General features: G+C 42.0%; 1 protein-coding gene across 1 annotated transcript in view; it reads left to right on the forward strand.

The window, feature by feature from the left end:
• FAM240B (family with sequence similarity 240 member B) overlaps positions 1-15,243 on the forward strand; it is a 95,396-nt gene that overhangs the window by 5,325 nt on the left and 74,828 nt on the right. The window contains exon 3 of the mRNA XM_079925800.1: positions 2,033-2,137. The gene's annotated coding sequence lies outside the window, so the exon portion shown is untranslated. The remainder of the gene's footprint in view (positions 1-2,032; positions 2,138-15,243) is intronic.

Genomic DNA, 15,243 nt, shown 5'->3' on the forward strand with positions numbered 1-15,243 from the left:
GTGTCTGAGCATTTGGGGTGTATACTCATGAGTAGTTTGTGGGTGTGTGTATTTGTGATTTGTGAGTATATCAGGAGGTTTAGAGTCCTCTATGTGTCTATTTTGAAATGTAATGCCTGAAGAATTTGGTGGTGTTGCTTGTATGTGTGTTGTCAGTATTAGTGAGGTGAACTTATATGTACAGTTGACCCTTGAACAACATGGGTTTGAACCACATGGGTCCACTTACAGTGCTTTTTTTTCCCCAGTAAATACTACAGGCCTACTATAGGATCCATGGATGCAGAACCACTGCATGGAGGGTTGGCCCTAACCTCCAAATTGTTCAAGGGTCAGCTGTATTTGATAAGTATAGGTTATTTGTGTCTGTGTGTGTTTTTGAGTTCCTGGGGCTTGTGGGGTATGTATTCTGCGGGATGTGAGAGTTTAGTTTGTGTGTTTGGAAACCAGTAGACCGTGTAGGTTACGTGTGTGTGCAGGAATCCTGGAGTATATGTATTCTAGGGCTGTGGGATTGCATATGGGTCTTTTTTGGGATTGCACATGAGACAGTTGTGTACTTGGTGAGCCTGTGTGTTTAGGTACTCAGTGTGTACATCTGGATGGCATATTGGTTGCACATGTTTGTTTTCAGGCCCATGTTGTGTGTGTATATATAGTTGTGAGAGTGGAATGTGAATATTCAGGGTGAGTAAGGTTTCGCCTGTAAAAATTTAGGTAGCAAGAGGTGGTATGTTTGTGTATTTATTCAGGGTGAGGGTAGAAATGTACGTGTGTGTTCAGGATATATATATGTGTGTGTGTGTGTGTGTGTGTGTGTGTGTGTGTGTGTGTGTACAAACACATATGTATGTCTGTGTTGGGAGCTGAGGTTTCTACTTGGAGTGTAAGTGGACTGTGTGCACATATTCATAGGAAAAGGTATGGGATGTGCTGGAACTGGTTCATACTATCTTGGGATAGTCAATGGTGCCTATCTCTTCCCAGCTCTGTGTTTAGTGATGTCAGGTGGGTAGCTTTAAATTGGTCATGCTGGGAATATTTATACCATGTAGATACCATAAGTGAAGTCTTTCCCACCTTTCTTGGAGAGCTTTTTATCAAGCACTTACCAGCGTACCACTGATGTGCGTGTTTGGATGTATGTATGTATGAAGCAAGAATATTTGGGCATCGGTGGTTTTGTATGGGACACTCATGTGAATTGTGAGTGGGGCATCTGGGGCTATGGGCCCTTGTATATGTGCATTGACCCTGGTAGTTGTGAATCATTGCATTGCTCCTATCCTGTTCTTTAGGGCCAGAGAATCCCCATAAATGTTGTTGATTCCCAGTAGAAATCATGCAGATGGCTACAGAGGTGTCTGTACCTTCGGCAGGTGGACACTACTTCAGCATTTGTGTGGTCCTAGCATCTGGGTCCCTAGAAGGGTGGGCGTGGTGGACAGATGGCCATGCAGAGCAGAACCTTCACAGGTGTGTTGTTGGCGTGACAGGCAGCAGTCAGAAAGTCATGGGGCTTCCTGGGTAGGAGGTCAGATGACCAAGGGCTCTCCCAGGAAAACCCCCTGAGAATCTGTTGGACAGCTACAGGCATTACTTGCTCTTCTGTGGCACAGCTGACGTGCAAGGACACCCTCCACATGGGGTCCAGAGCCATGTGTCCCTGAGCCCAACTGCCCCAGGGTGGTGGGAACTTTTGCATATCAGTCTGGTCAACTGTATCACTAGGTCTCAACCAACCTGTCTCCATGGAAACCTAAGTCCTCAGGGATAGGCAGGACCTCTAGGGATCACTGAGCTGACAAGGACAGAGGTGGGGAGGCTTTGTCACTGAGGGAAAGTCGGGGACTGAGACCTGGAGAGCCTTGGGAGTCCCACTCTGAGGAGATATGGCTCTGATGTTCCCAAACCCTTTAGACATGTTCTCTGTTCTTTTCTGAAGGCACAAGATGCTTCTAGCAGTGGGAAGCTTATCTCAGTTTCATGTTTCTCTGATAGGATGAACTGACCCTTTTATTCACTATTCCAGGTCGAGCTGCAAACCCATCAGAGGGAACCATGTGATCATTGTAGCCACCAGCTGACCCTACAGCCTCCCTTGGACCCACCCAAGAATTTCTGAGCCTTCTTTCTGGTGAGTCTTGTGGCCTTTTCTCCCTCATTGTGAATCCTCCTGCCAATAAAACATGCTGTGAATGTTAACAAAAGGAAACCTCAACTAGAATTGGAGTCTGGAAGCCCCCCCCCGTAGAGGGAGCTCTCATGCCTTGTAACTCATCATCAATTACCCCAACAGGAAGAGGTCATTTACTGACCCCAAAGAGGAAGTGCAACCGCCTTACTACCCGAGCTGGAGGAGGGAAGACTTCCTTCCTGGCCAGCAACAAGAAATAGAAAATACAAATAGCTAATAGAAAATTCCGCAGTTTAGCCAATGAGACGCCATTGTCACCTGAAGTTTTCCTTTCCTCCAGTGAACTTTCATTTTTTCCCTTGATGATGACTTTCTTTCCTTGTCCCACCCTCCTTACTATAAAAGCCTTCTGGGACTTCCCTGGTGGTCCAGCAGCTAAGACTCTGCGCTTCCAATGCACGGGGCATGGGTTCGATCCCTGGTCGGGGAACTAAGATTTCCACATGCCATGTGGCATGGCCAAAAAAAAAAAAAGCCTTCCGTGTTGTGTAACCCGTTGGAATATCTCCCTTTCTATCAGATGAGATGCTGCCTGATTCATGAATTGTTTAATAAAGCCAATTTATTCAAAATTCAAAGTAAATCTTCAAATTTACTCAGTTAAATTTTGTCTTTTAATACATTGGTGGCATGCAGAGGTGGCCACTAACAGTTTAATATGTATCCCTCCAGAAATGTTCTGTATAAAAATATGTATGTGCACTTTTCTAAAATCCAGTCTTATGATTGCTACTGCTAACAGGATGATTTTATAATTAAATGCTTATCTTTTTAAAAAGAAAAAGGTAAATATATTGGTGGCAGTGATGGGATCTGAAGCAAATTTCTGATAACATTTGGGACAAGGAGGAACAGGTGTGGTGCCCACAAGTCCTTTGAGTTCCCTGTCTTTCTTGCCATTGCTGAAGGTTGTTGGTAAGCTCCTCTTGGTTTGAGCTCCATTCTCTTTGCCTTTGTGCTCCCAATCTAATTGGCTTTCCTTTACAGGGCAGGGCAGTTTGGGCTGGTAGAGGATTCTCCCTGAGACCAAAGCCCGAGCCTTTCATATGGATATTCCCAGGACACAGTAACATCTCTTGGTTATTGCCAGTATATTTTTGAGCGGTAAACCCTAGCCCCTAATTTTGTTCCTTGGATTCCACATTGGGCACTGCTGACAGTGTAGTCTGCACTTGCCCATCTGTTTGGAATCAGCCCCCAGTTTCCATGCTTGGAACTGTTCGTGGCGGCTATAGTTCTCCAATTTGTTTGGAATCAGTTTGCAGTCCCCATTCCTTGGGATTTGCTGGTTGGATCTTTTTCCTCAGTCCAAGGATCCCTGGTAATTGGTGGTGGTGCATACCAGACCTTCTTTTGTCCAGGACATAGTAACATCTCTTTGTTACTGCTGATATATTAAGGTGCAGTTTTTTTGTGTTCTTTTTTCTTTCAACATCTTTATTGGGGTATAATTGCTTTACAATGGTGTGTTAGTTTCTGCTTTATAACAAAGTGAATCAGTTATACATATACATATGTTCCCATATTTCTTCCCTCTTGCGTCTCCCTCCCTTCCACCCTCCCTATCCCACCCCTCCAGGTGGTCACAAAGCACTGACCTGATATCCCTGTGCTATGGGGCTGCTTCCCACTAGCTATCTACCTTACGTTTGGTAGTGTATATATGTCCATGCCTCTCTCTCCCTTTGTCACAGCTCACCCTTCCCCCTCCCCATATCCTCAAGTCTGTTCTCCAGTAGGTCTGTGTCTTTATTCCTGTCTTACCCCTAGGTTCTTCATGACATTTTTTCCCTTAAATTCCATATATATGTGTTAGCATACGGTATTTGTCTTTCTCTTTCTGACTTACTTCACTCTGTATGACAGACTCTAGGTCTATCCACCTCATTACAAATAGCTCAATTTCGTTTCTTTTTATGGCTGAGTAATATTCCATTGTATATATGTGCCACATCTTCTTTATCCATTCATCCGATGATGGGCACGTAGGTTGTTTCCATCTCTGGGCTATTGTAAATACAGCTGCAATGAACATTTTGGTACATGACTCTTTTTGAATTATGGTTTTCTCAGGGTATATGCCCAGTAGTGGGATTGCTGGGTCATATGGTAGTTCCAGTTGTAGTATTTTAAGGAACCTCCATACTGTTCTCCATAGTGGCTGAACCAATTCACATTCCCACCAGCAGTGCAAGAGTGTTCCCTTTTCTCCACAGTCTCTCCAGCATTTATTGTTTCTAGATCTTTTGATGATGGCCATTCTGACTGGTGTGAGATGATATCTCATTGTAGTTTTGATTTGCATTTCTCTAATGATTAATGATGTTGAGCATTCTTTCACGTGTTTGTTGGCCGTCTGTATATCTTCTTTGGAGAAATGTCTATTTAGGTCTTCTGCCCAGTTTTGGATTGGGTTGTTTGTTTTTTTGTTATTGAGCTGTATGAGCTGCTTGTCAATTTTGGAAATTAATCCTTTGTCAGTTGCTTCATTTGCAAATATTTTTTCCCATTCTGAGGGTTGTCTTTTGGTCTTCTTTGTGGTTTCCTTTGCTGTGCAAAAGCTTTGAAGTTTCATGAAGTCCCATTTGTTTATTTTTGTATTCATTTCCATTTCTCTAGGAGGTGGGTCAAAAAGGATCTTGCTGTGATTTATGTCATAGAGTGTTCTGCCTATGATTTCCTCTAAGAGTTTGATAGTTTCTGGTCTTACATTTACGTCTTTAATCCATTTTGAGCTTATTTTTGTGTATGGTGTTAGGTGTGATCTAATCTCATACTTTTACATGTACCTGTCCAGTTCTCCCAGCACCACTTATTGAAGAGGCTGTCCTTTCTCCACTGTACATTCCTGCCTACTTTATCAAAGATAAGGTGACCATACGTGCATGGGTTTATCTCTCGGCTTTCTATCCTGTTCCATTGATCTATCTTTCTGTTTTTGTGCCAATACCATACTGTCTTGACTACTGTAGCTTTGTCTGAAATCAGGGAGCCTGATTCCTCCAGCTCTCTTTTTCGTTCTCAAGATTACTTTGGCTATTCAGGGTCTTTTGTGTTTCCATACAAATTGTGAGGTTTTTTGTTCTAGTTCTGTGAAAAATGCCAGTGGTAGTTTGATAGGGATTGCATTGAATCTGTAGATTGCTTTGGGTAGTAGAGTCATTTTCAGAATGTTGATTCTTCCAATCCAAGAACATGGTATATCTCTCCATCTATTTGTATCATCTTTAATTTCTTTCATCAGTGTCTTATAATTTTCTTCATACATGTCTTTTGTCTCCTTAGGTAGGTTTATTCCTAAATATTTTATTCTTTTGGTTGCAGTGGTAAATGGGAGTGTTTTCTTGATTTCACTTTCAGATTTTTCATCATTAGTGTATAGGAATGCAAGAGATTTTTGTGCATTAATTTTGTATCCTGCAGCTTTACCAAATTCATTGATTAGCTCTAGTAGTTTTCTGGTAGCATCTTTAGGATTCTCTATGTATAGTATCATGTCATCTGCAAACAGTGAGAACTTTACTTCTTCTTTTCCGATTTGGATTCCTTTTATTTCCTTTTCTTCTCTGATTGCTGTGGGTAAAACTTCCAAAACTATATTGAATAAGAGTGGTGAGAGTGGGCAACCTTGTCTTGTTCCTGATCTTAGTGGAAATGCTTTTAGTTTTTCACCATTGAGGATGATGTTGGCTGTGGGTTTCTCATATATGGCCTTTATTATGTTGAGGAAAGTTCCCTCTATGCCTACTTTCTGCAGGGTTTTTATCCTAAATGGGTGTTGAATTTTGTCAAAAGCTTTCTCTGCATCTGTTTAGATGATCATATGGTTTTTCTCCTTCAATTTGTTAATATGGTTTATCACATTGATTGATTTGCGTATATTGAAGAATCCTTGCGTCTTGGAATAAACCCCACTTGATCATGGTGTATGATCCTTTTAATGTGCTGTTGGATTCTGTTTCTAGTATTTTGTTGAGGATTTTTGCATCTATGTTCATCAGTGATATTGGCCTGTACTTTTCTTTCTTTGTGACATCCTTGTCTGGTTTTGGTATCAGGGTGATGGTGGCCTCGTAGAATGAATTTGGGAGTGTTCCTCCCTCTGCTATATTTTGGAAGAGTTTGAGAAAGATAGGTGTTAGCTCTTCTCTTAATGTTTGATAAAATTCGCCTGTGAAGCCATCTGGTCCTGGGCTTTTGTTTGTTGGAAGATTTTTAATCACAGTTTCAATTTCAGTGCTTGTGATTGGTCTGCTCATATTTTCTATTTCTTCCTGATTCAGTCTTGGGAGGTTGTGCATTTCTAAGAATTTGTCCATTTCTTCCAGGTTGTCCATTTTATTGGCATAGAGTTGCTTGTAGTAATCTTTCATGATCTATTGTATTTCTGCAGTGTCAGTTGTTACTTCTCCTTTTTCATTTCTAATTCTGTTGATTTGATTCTTCTCCCTTTTTTTCTTGACGAGTCTGGCTAATAGTTTATCTATTTTGTTTATCTTCTCAAAGAACCAGCTTTTAGTTTTATTGATCTTTGCTATTGTTTCCTTCATTTTTTTTCCATTTATTTCTGATCTGATTTTTATGATACCTTTCCTTCTGCTAACATTGGGGTTTTTTTGTTCTTCTTTCTCTAATTGCTTGAGGTGCAAGGTTAGGTTGTTTATTCGAGATGTTTCCTGTTTCTTAAGGTGGGCTTGTATTGCTATAAACTTCCCTCTTAGAACTGCTTTTGCTGCAACCCATAGGTTTTGGGTCGTCGTGTCCTCACTGTCATTTGTTTCTAGGTGTTTTTTATTTCCTCTTTGGTTTCTTCAGTGATCACTTTGTTATTAAGTAGTGTATTGTTTAGCCTCCATTGGTTTGTATTTTTTACAGATCTTTTCCTGTAATTGATATCTATTCTCATGGCGTGGTGGTCAGGAAAGATACTTGATACAATTTCAATTTTCTTAAATTTACCAAGGCTTGATTTGTGACACAAAATATGATCTATCCTGGAGAATGTTCCTTGAGCCCTTGAGAAAAATGTATATTCTATTGTTTTCAGATTGAGTGTCCTATAAATACCAATTAAGTACATCTTGTTTAATGTATCATTAAAAGCTTGAGTTTCCTTATTTATTTTCATTTTGGATGATCTGTCCATTAGTGAAAGTGGGGTGTTAAAGTCCACTACTATGAATGTGTTACTGTCAATTTCCCCTTTTATGGCTGTTAGTATTTGCCTTATGTATTGAGGTGCTCCTATGTTGGGTGCATAAATATTTACAATTGTTATATCTTCTTCTTGGATCGATCCCTTGTTCATTATGTAGTGTCCTCCTTTGTCTCTTCTAATAGTCTTTATTTTAAAGTCTATTTTGTGTGCTATGAGAATTGCTACTCCAGCTTTCTTTTGGTTTCCATTTGCATGGAATATCTTTTTCCATCCCTTTACTTTCAGTCTGTATGTGTCTCTAGGTCTGAAGTGGGTCTCTTGTAGACAGCATATATATGGGTCTTGTTTTTGTATCCATTCTTCCAGTCTGTGACTTTTGGTGGGAGCATTTAGTCCATTTACATTTAAGGTAATTATTGATATGTATGTTCCTATTCCCATTTTCTAAATTGTTTTGGGTTCGTTATTGTAGGTCTTTTCCTTCTCTTGTGTTTTTTGCCTAGAGAAGTTCCTTTAGCATTTGTTGTAAAGCTGGTTTTGTGGTGCTGAACTCTCTCAGCTTTTGCTTGTCTGTAAAGGTTTTAATTTCTCCATCAAATCTGAATGAGATCCTTGCTGGGTAGAGTAATCTTGGTTGCAGGTTTTTCTCCTTCATCACTTTCAGTATGTCCTGCCACTCTCTTCTGGCTTGCAGAGTTTCTGCTGAAAGATCAGCTGTTAACCTTATGGGGATTCCCTTGTGTGTTATTTGTTGTTTTTCCCTTGCTGCTTTTAATATGTTTTCTTTGTTTTTAATTTTTGACAGCTTGATAAATATGTGTCTTGGTGTATTTCTCCTTGGATTTATCCTGTTTGGGACTCTCTGTGCTTCCTGCACTTGATTAACTATTTCCTTTCCCATATTAGGGACGTTTTCAACTATAATCTCTTCAAATATTTTCTCAGTCCCTTTCTTTTTCTCTCCTTCTTCTGGAACCCCTATAATTCGAATGTTGGTGCGTTTAATGTTGTCCCAGAGGTCTCTGAGACTGTCCTCAGTTTTTTTCATTCTTTTTTCTTTATTCGGCTCTGCAGTAGTTATTTCCACTGTTTTATCTTTCAGGTCACTTATCCGTTCTTCTGCCTCAGTTATTCTGCTATTGATCCCATCTAGAGTATTTTTCATTTCATTTATTGTGTTGTTCATCATTGTTTGTTTCATCTTTAGTTCTTCTACGTCCTTCTTAACTGTTTCTTGCATTTTGTCTATTGTATTTCCAAGATTTTGGATCATGTTTACTATCATTATTCTGAATTCTTTTTCAGGAAGACTGCCTATTTCCTCTTCATTTGTTAGGTCTGGTGCGTTTTTATCTTGCTCCTTCATCTGCTGTGTGTTTTTCTGTCTTCTCATTTGCTTATCTTACTGTGTTTGGGGTCTCCTTTGTGCAGGCTGCAGGTTCATAGTTCCCGTTGTTTTTGATGTCTGTTCCCAGTGGCTAAGGTTGGTTCAGTAGGTTGTGTAGGCTTCCTGGGGGAGGGGACTAGTGCCTGTGTTCTGGTGGATGAGGCTGGATCTTGTCTTTCTGGTGGGCAAGTCCACGTCTGGTGGTGTGTTTTGGGGTGTCTGTGGACTTATTATGATTTTAGGCAGCTTCTCTGCTAATGGGTGGGGTTGTGTTCCTGTTTTGCTAGTTGTTTGGCATAGGGTGTCCAGCACTGTAGCTTGCTGGTTGTTGAGTGAAGCTGGGTGCTGGTGTTGAGATGGAGATCTTTGGGAGATTTTTGCAGTTTGATATTATGTGGAGCTGGGAGGTCTCTTGTGGACCAGTGTCCTGAAGTTGGCTCTCCGACCTCAGAGGCACAGCACTGACTCCTGGCTGCAGCACCAAGAGCCTTTCATCCATACGGCTCAGAATAAAAGGGAGAAAAAGTAGAGAGAAAGATTTAGTAGAAGTAGAAAGAAAGAAAGAAAGAAAGAAAGAAAGAAAGAAAGAAAGAAAAAAAGAAAGAAAGGAAGAAGGAAAGAAAGAAAGGAGGGAGGGAGGGAGGGATGGTGTGAGGAAGGAAGGAAGGAAGGAAGGAGGGAAGGAAGAATGAAGGAAGGAAGGAAGAAAGAAAGAAGAAAAGAAGGAAAGAAAGAAAGAAAGGAGGGAGGGAGGGATGGTGCATGGAAGGAAGGAAGGAGGGAAGGAAGGAAAAAGAAAGAAAGAAGATGAAGTAAATAAGATAAAGTAAAATATAATAAAGTTATTAAGTTAAAAAATAATTATTAAGAAAAACAATTTTAAAAAAAATGGACGGATAGAACCTTAGGACAAATGGTGAAAGCAAAGCTATATAGACAAAATCTCACACAGAAGCATACACATACACATTCACAAAAAGAGGAAAAGGGGAAAAAATCATAAATCTTGCTCTCAAAGTCCACCTCCTCAATTTTGGGATGATTCATTGTCTAAAGGAGGGAAGGAAGGAAGGAAGGAAGGAAAGAAAGAAAGAAGGAAAGAAAGAAGATAAAGTAAAATAAAATAAAGTTATTAAAATTAATTATTAAGAAAAAAATTAAAAACACAACAAAAACAAAAAGACACAAAAAAAACGGACAGATAGAATCCTAGGACAAATGGTGGAAGCAAAGCTATACAGACAAAATCTCACACAGAAGCATACACATACACACTCACAAAAAGAGGAAAAGGGGAAAAAATCATAAATCTTGCTCTCAAAGTCCACCTCCTCAATTTGGGATGATTCGTTGTCTATTCATGAATTCCACAGATGCAGGGTACATCAAGTTGATTGTGGAGCTTTAACCCGCTGCTTCTGAGGCTGCTGGGAGAAATTTCCCTTTCTCTTCTTTGTTCTCACAGCTCCCAGGGGTTCAGCTTTGGATTGGGCCCCGCCTCTGCGTGTAGGTCGCTTGAGGGCGTCTGTTTTTTCCTCAGACAGGGCGGGGTTAAAGGAGCCGCTGATTCGGGGGATCTGGCTCACTCAGGTCGGGGGGAGGGAGGGGCGCAGAGTGCGGGGCGAGCCTGCGGGGGCAGAGGCCGGCATGACGTTGCACCAGCCTGAAGCCCACCGTGCGTTCTCCCGGGGAAGTTGTCCCTGGATCCCGGGAACCTGGCAGTGGCGGGCTGCACAGGCTCCCCGGAATAGGGGTGTAGATAGTGACCTCTTCTCGCACACAGGCCCCTTGGTGGCGGCAGCAGCAGCCTTAGCGTCTCCCGCCCGTCTCTGGGGTCCACGCTTTTAGCCACGGCTCGCGCCCGTCTCTGGAGTTCCTTTAAGCAGCGCTCTTAATCCCCTCTCCTCACGCACCAGGAAGCAAAGAGGGAAGAAAAAGTCTCTTGCCTCTTCGGCAGCTCCAGACCTTTTCCCAGAGTCCCTCCCGGCTAGCTGTGGTGAACTAACCCCTTCAGGCTGTGTGCACGCAGCCAACCTGCGCTCTGACCAAAGCCCGAGCCTCAGCTCGCAGCCCCGCCCGCCCCGGCGGGTGAGTAGACAAGCCTCTCGAGCTGGTGAGTGCCGGTCAGCAGCGATCCTCTGTGCGGGAATCTCGCCACCTTGCCCTCCGCACCCCTGTTGCTGTGCTCTCCTCCGCGGCCCCAAAGCTCCCCCCTCCGCCCCCCGCAGTCTCCGCCCGCGACGGGGCTTCCTAGTGTGTGGAAACCTTTCCTCCTTCACAGCTCTCTCCCACTGGTGCAGGTCCCGTTCTTATTCTTTTGTCTCTGTTTTTTCTTTTTTTCTTTTGCCCTACCCAGGTACGTGGGGAGTTTCTTTCCTTTTGGGAGGTCTGAGGTCTTCTGCCAGCATTCAGTAGGTGTTCTGTAGGAGTTGTTGCACGTGTAGATGTATTTCTGGTGTATCTGTAGGGAGGAAAGTCATCTCCGCGTCTTACTATTCCGCCATCTTCCCCTCCGGCCCCTTTTTGTGTTCTTTTGGGTTGACAAAGGCTAGCTAAGGAAATGATATCCTTTATCGCCAAAGAGTTGACAATGCCAGCTTCTGGCACACCTGCTTATTTTATATTTAAGAACTATGGTCCTGGAGGTTGTAGATATTTAGAAAGATGGCAAAATTATACTAATATTGATCTAGAATTACAGTGGTCATTGTGGGGCATGTTCCAGTTAGACAAGATTGTTCATTTAAGGAAAACACTAGAGAGCAATGGTTCACAAATTGGACAGGGAGAATGAGATGCCTGCTTTAACTGGTATGTAAAAGTTTACAGAAGGTTTCAAGATTCCAAAATAGCTTCGTTTAGAGACTTAGAACAAAAAGCTAATGAAAAATTAAAGAGACAAAAGGTACCTGAAACAAAAGACCATAGGATGGGTATGACTGCAGATTTAACTCCTACTGTCCCCCTTCCTTTTTCACCTGAATACTCTTGTTTTACTCATTTTCTGTCTGCAATACTTTTCTATTCCAAAGAGAATATCGAACAATTGCCATTTAAAGTAAAACTACCTGAGGTTGCAGGTGAGCCCCCTCAGGTGTCCTTTACCCCTTGGTCAAAGACTGAGCTGAGAGCTATAGTCAAAGAATTCTCTAAACCTAGGGAGGACCCCCCAACAGTTATTGAAGAATTTAGAGTCACTGTCAGGGTGTATGTCCCCAAACTGCTAGATCTTTATCCGCTTGTACACGTGTTGGTCGGACTGGGGGAAGCCCCAGGATGGATTCGGGAAGCAAAATGACATAATCCCTAGGATGATCTTCAAGATCCTCAACCTGAAAAGGCTTGCAGAATAACAACTGACTTTTTATAAGCTATTCCTAAAATCTTCCCTGCTCACACTTGGTCTATTATTAATTGGCCTAATAATGATTGGTCTATTATTCACTCATACAAACAAAAGAGGGGTGAATCTGTGGAAGACTTTAGAGCCAGTTTGGAAGCTCTCTTTTTAGAGCAGTTGGGGTTCCAAGGAACAAAAAGGCCACTCAGCCTGCTTTAACTGCCCTTTTTGTAAATGGATTATCTTCTGAGATTAGTGGATTGATAAAAGGGCAGAAAAGAGGGTGGGAGGGTGTAGGCCTGACTGAACTCATGACTATAGCTGAGCATTTTGAAAGGACCCTGGAGCCAGATCAGAAACAGAAATCCACCAAGCTCATAGCCTTACAGTTACAACAGCTCTAAGGCAAGAGACACAAAATAACACCTGGGCCTCCTCCATTACAACCTCCTAGGGGTCCATGATCAATTCGATGATCCAAAGTTGATGTTTCATTTGTAATCAGTGAGGACACTGGAAGAAAAGCTGTCCTCAAAGGTCCTATGCAAACTCTTCACAAATGCTCTCATAACTGTCTCAAAGGGAGGGCCCCCCATGACCCTCTCCCATAGTTGGCAGAACTCCAGAGGTTCTCTGGTAAACTATTACCAGCAATTAGCTTAAACAGCCCAGAGGAAAATATAATGAAAAACTGCCAAATTTTAGTTGATACTGGAGCTATGCTTTCTACTTTAAACCCCACTCTCATACTTCACTTTGAAATCTACGTTAAACCCTAACCCTAACTGTAAACAGAATTACCTAACCCTGTAACACCCTACCCCTAGCCCTAACCAGAGCTGTGCTTTCTACTCTAAATCCCACCCTCAAAGAACAACAGGTCCCTCTGAGTAAAGAGGATGTTTCCATAGTGGGAGTACCTAATACAGTTCAGAGAGAATATTTATCTCCACCAAGATTCCTTTTTGCTATGCAATATAGCCCCAGTTAATCTATTGAGTAGAGATCTCTTTTCTAACTTAAAAGGGCCAGTACATTTTGCCTCCAGTGGAGATCTCACCTTAAAATTTCCTGATCAACCTGAACCTGATCATTTATGTTCCTTAATATCGGTCCTGGATATAAAAGAGGAAGTTCAACAAAAGTTCCCTAATTGGATGGAGATGCCTGCAAATTTGGGGGCTACTTCTGACAGTGTTAACATCAGAAGAATAAAAAAATGCAAACCTATAAAGATTCAGATAGATGTAGCTAAACCTCTCCCTAGGTTTCCTCAGCAACTATTAAAGGCTGCGGTCATACAAGGTCTCATACCTATTGTAGAAGACTTAATTGCCCAGGAGGTAATCATTCCTGTACTCGTCCCTGCAGCGTGCCAATCTTGCCTGGTTGGAAACCTGGCAGGATGGCGATTTGTCCAGGGCTTGGGAGCTGTTAATCAAAATAGTTTTTCCCTGTTTTCCTGTTGTTCCAAAGCTAGCCACCCTTCTGTCACAAGCTTCAACTGACTTGAAATGGTTTAGTGTTGGAGACCTTTGTTCACCTTTCTTCAGCATCCCGGAGACTCAACAGCCAATATCTATATGCCTTTACTTGGAACAGTCAACAGTATACCTGCACTTTTATGCCTCAAGGGTTCACTGGGACCCCTTCTTTTTTCTCCCAAGTACTTCACCAAGATTTAAGTACCCTCTAGTTCCCTGAGAAATCAACCATTTTACCATATGGAGATAACCTCCTGCTGTACTCAGCTACTGTAAAGATTCCATAAGGCATTCATAAAATATTCCATTTATTTGCTGCAACAGTTAGCTGAGAACGAACACAAAGGAAAAATTACAATTATCTCTAGACGCTGTTCATTACCTAGGACGTAATCTAAGCACTGAAGGAATTCAGCTATGTCCAGAGAGAATTAGGCTGATACAGGAACTTCCTAGACTCACAACTAAGTGCTAGCATTGTGGATTTCTAGGTTTAGCTGGGTATTGCAAGCTCTGGGTTCCAAATTTTTCTGTTACCTCTTCCACTCTATGAACTTATTAAAGATGTAGTTCCTGAATCCTTTGCTTGGGAAGATAAACATAAGCAGGCTTTTATGAGGCTAAAACAAGCACTGCAAGAGCTGCCTGCCTTAGGGTTACCCAAATGATCAGGTTCAGGTTGATCCGGAAACTTTAAGGTGAGCTCTCCACTGGAGGCAAAATATATTAGCCCTTTTAAATTAGCAAAGAGATCTCTACCTAATAGATTAACTTTAGGTTATTCAAAACGTTTTACTTTATCTGTGCATAAAAGTCATAATCAGGCCGGGCAGAACTGTGTGAGCATGGTAGTAAACATAGGCCTGTTGCCTGTTATAGCATGCAACTTGATTCAGTTGCTTTTGCCTATCTCAGTTGTCTTCAGGTTATAGCCACAACTGCAAATTTAGTGGAAGCCTTGGCAGATTTAACTCTAGAAAATGAAGTTTATTTGCAAACTCCACACATTGTCCACAGTCTTCTTAAGGCTGAATTGACAACATTTCACTGCAATTATCACTAGATTAACTTCCTGTGAAATCCTGCTTTCACCACCTAATCTTTATCTTAAACTTTACAACGTTCTCAATCCTGCTACACTACTACCTGTGTCTCACAAAGGTGAGGGCCATGACTGCAAGGTAACAGTGTCCCATGGGAATTCCCTGGTAGTCCATTGGTTAGGACTCCGAGCTTCCACTGCAGGGAGCGCGGGTTCGATCTTTGGTCGAGGAACTAAGATCCCAGAAGCCACATGGCGCGGCGCAAAACAAAAACAAAACAAACAGAAAACAATGTCCCATTTTGTGACACCGTGTCCTGAGTAAAGATGTTCCCAAGTCCAAGCTTGCTCGGCTTGCCACACGATAGGCCATAAATCGGAGATGAGGTGTTGAGACAAGGAATATGACTTTATTCGGAAAGCCAGCAGACCGAGAAGATGGTGGAGTAAAGTCTCAAAATAACCATCTTATTGGGGCTTGGATGCCAGTTTCTCTTATAGCACAGAGATGGGGAGGAGATGAGGAGGTAAAATAAGAAGGTCGTAAGTTTTGCAAATAGCCTCTGGAATGGCCGCCTCGAGGAGGAGATGTGTTAATTTCTTCTTAATTGTAGCCATCCACAGGTGGACAGAGT

Source organism: Stenella coeruleoalba, assembly GCF_951394435.1.
Source record: "Stenella coeruleoalba genome assembly, chromosome: 7".
Lineage (NCBI taxonomy): Eukaryota > Metazoa > Chordata > Mammalia > Artiodactyla > Delphinidae > Stenella > Stenella coeruleoalba.